Genomic DNA, 3,864 nt, shown 5'->3' with positions numbered 1-3,864 from the left:
ACCCATCCCTTTGCATCCTTCTTCTGCTTTTGCAACCTCCCCCCAAAAGAAACCAACCAACCAACCAACCAACCAACCAACCAACCAAACAAACAAACAAAAGCATCTTTTCCTGGAAGCTGTAGTGTGTCACAGTGTGTCACATTTTTGTCCATATGTCTCCATTTGCAATGTTCATTGCAATGAGTCATTGGTCTTGTTCAAGGCCTCTGGACTCTGCTACACTATCAATACTGATATCAAGATTCCTCTCAGATATCTTGTTGTTTCCCTGTGTCATAGAGATACTGTTTCCCTGTGTCATGGAGATACTGAAGCTTTGGACTGGCCCCTTCATGCACTCCAGGAGTTCATAGATGGGGTAGACATTGGGGTGGACCAACTCGAAGGCCTGAATCTGGGCTTGAATGGTAGCTGAGTTGATCAGCCACCAGCTCTCATACAACCGTCCCACCAGGTGTAGTCTCCAGCACTGCCTGGGCTTGCTTACCCAGTGCTGCAGCTGGTAAGGGTAGGGCTACTTGTCCAGCTCTCATGCCCTCAAGCCAGCTTAAGGCAGTTGAGGGGTCAGCAGGAAAAAGCACTTCAGATGAGGGAGTGCTTGAATGTCAACATGGCCCCAGGTGGCAGCCCAGACCAAGGACACCTGCATGGCCTTTGGTAGTAACACAGGCCTCAGACATCAACACAGCCCCAGGTTGTAATAGCACCATGGGCCCAGACATGGCCCTCAGGAGCAGTGTGGGCCTGGATGTCATCATGGCCTCAGGTGGCAGCCCAGGCCACCTGATCAGTTTGGTCCCTGATGTCAGCATGGCGTCTAGAAATCAACACCATCTCAGGGAGCAGCCCAGACCACTGACAACTGTATGGCCTTTGATGACAATACAAGCCACAACCATCAGCATAGACCCTGGTTGACTACAGTTGAATCATGGACCCAGACATGTCTCTTGGCGACATGCTGGGCCTGGCCATCGCCAAGGCCTCAGGTGGTTGTACAGGCTCCTCACAGCTGCCTGTTCCTCACTGCCTTTGAGACTCCAGCTCCACCTCTTTCCACAGTGCACGAACTGCTTGGCTTTGCTTTCTCTCCCATCTCTCCATCTTGTACTCCATCTTTCCCATCTCTCCACCACACATTGCCTCATCTTAGTGGTACCTGAAATGGGCTCTTGTGTGACTTTCTTTCAGCCACCCCTGGCCAGTGGACTGTAGAGCATTTTCTTGTTTACTGATTTATGTGGAATGGCCCAGCCCACTATGGGTGGTGCCTCCTCTGGACAGGTGAACCTTAGTGAAATAAGCAAATAAGAGCAACAAGCCTTGGAGAGAAAACCAATCACCAGCATCCCTCCATGGACTCTGTTTGATTTCCTGCTTCCAGGTCCCTGCTTAAACTCCAGCTTTGGCTCCTGTCCTGGCTAGTTTTATGTCAACTTGACAGAAGTTAGACTCATCACAGAGGAAGGAGCCTCAAGTAAGAAAATGGCTCTATAGGATCAGGCTGGAGGCAAGATTATGAAACACTGGTGATGTAGAGTGGGGGCCCAGCCATTGTGGGTGGACTGGTAGATTTGATTTTGATAAGAAAGCAGGCTGAGCAAGCGCTGAGGAGCAAGACAGTAAGCAGCACCCTCCATGCTTCTGGGTCAGCTCCTCCTGCCTCCAGGATCCTCCCCTACTTTGACTCTCTGTCCTGACTTCCCTCAATAATGAAGAGGGATACAGAAGAGTAAGCCAACTTGTCATGGTGTTTCATGGGCTAGGACAGCTTCCCTCAATGAGTTGTAACTTGTAAGCTGAAAGAACCCTTTATTCCCCGAATTGCTTTTGGTCAGAATGTCATCACAGCATAGAGAAATAGCTAGGCCTCTTCTCCCAAATCCCCCACTGCTTTGTGTCCTTTCATGATCATCTTGGTTTCCATACGCTGCCCAGTCTCCTGACCTCAGCTTTGGGAATTCCTTTCCAGCATGTGACCACCCTCTACATGCCTTGCCTTTTACAACATCATGACTCTCCCTGCTTGTATGTGCCTGTCTCTGTGACCTCGTTTCCCTGGTGCACACTGCTTCTGTTTGGAGCATCCTTCATACCCTTGCAAGGCCTTCTCTTGGTCTCTGGGATAGGTTTCCATGGCTACCTATGCTTCCACAATGGCAGGCTGGGCACAGGTCAGTTGTAACTGAGGTTTAATTTTCTATTTCTCAACTGGATGGCAAGCTTCAGGGGAGCCAGGCTCATGTTAGTATTTGGAAGTAAAAGCAAATGTTTTTCTCCATGTCCCTAAACTCACATCTCAGGCATTACCACTGGTCATCAAAATGTGGGTGGTGATTTTCCTGACAAAGAACCAATTGACCCCAGCAGACACTGACTGGGTGCTACACATCCTATTTCAGTTATGACCTTGCTGAACTGGAGTTAGAGGCAGATCCTAGAGGGAAAAATTCATTCCCATAAGATTGCCCACCTACACAGATAACAGTAGTGCTGTCTATACTTTGACCAACTGACTATATATCTGGGCAGCAGTTTCTCTTTCCTTCGGGCTACTAACTTTGCTAGAATGGTTCACAGAACACAGGGAAATAGATAGGCTTATCATTTTCTCTAAAGGCTATCACAGAGGACCCAGGTGAACAAAGGCAGGGAGAGGTTCACAGGGAAGAAAAGGGCCAAGTTTTTATACATGGTATCCAGAAGACACCTGCATGCCTTCAGATATCCCAAAACTCAGTTCTTTGGGGTTCTTAGAGTGGTTTCATTGCACAGACAAGACTGATGTCATCGTTGTCAACAGATGCTCAACTCACAAGTCAGCTCCCTCTCTGGTTTCTCAGTGGGAACAGGTCAGAAGCATTCAGTCCTCCATTCATATGGTTGATTCCCCTGACAAAAGCCTTGATCCTGAGGTGATATCCAGGAGCCTACCCAAAGTCATCTCGGGAGGACCAAAGGTGCCAGGATTATTCAGGAAATGACAAGGTCTTGCAAGCTCTTTGTTTGGCACTGAGGTCAGAGACCAAATGTTTAAAGAAAAAAATTGTCCTGGTTCTTTTATTTGTAAGGATTTTAGGAACTCCATATCAGGAATCAAATAATAATATATACTAATTTTACAATACATATATCAATTCAGCATATATCAATGTAGCACTCTACATATAATATTTATTATAATAAATATATAATTGCACATAGGTTATTCCTTTATTTGCTTCTTATTCAGTACTGAATACAGAGCCTGCTTCAGAGTAGGTATCAGGCTGCCTTTATTGGGTTGATACAATGAACTTCCTCACAGCCCATTGCCCCTCAGGGCCACCATGCAGGTTATTTAGACATCACTAGAACACAATGGAAAATCGGTCCTGTTTCCAGAGGCCCAGGTGCACATTTCTCCACATCACTGGCAGGGCTCCCCTGGGTGTTCTCTCTATCACATGGCTCTGGGAGAAGCCAAGTTGGCATGATGCTGATTTTCCCTGTCTGGCTAGAGAACGATCCTGCATCTGTTATAATACCCTGGCTCTAGTTCTCCCGTTTACCATTCCAAGCCTTTGAGCAGGACTGGAGTCTACAAAACCTATAGCCATGAACTCAGATGACAACCATCTCAACAAGACTAAAGCAACACACTTCTTGGAGATCCTTGCTAATGCATTTCTGGACACCAACATGTATGCAACAGTACATATGTCAAGATGGTGTTTAATAACAAGTAAACCCCAGTTAGGGGTAAGTAGAAAGGTAGCATCTACTTCACTGATAGAACACAGAACAAGAACCCTGGAAAGGGCATGAGGATCCCAGCTCCTCTAAACCCTTGATCAGCATCCTTCCTTCCTTCCTTCTGTG

This window comes from Grammomys surdaster, unplaced genomic scaffold, assembly GCF_004785775.1.
Source record: "Grammomys surdaster isolate TR1022 unplaced genomic scaffold, NIH_TR_1.0 271, whole genome shotgun sequence".
Lineage (NCBI taxonomy): Eukaryota > Metazoa > Chordata > Mammalia > Rodentia > Muridae > Grammomys > Grammomys surdaster.
The sequence above is the reverse complement of the archived record's forward strand: the minus strand, read 5'-3'. Positions refer to the sequence as shown.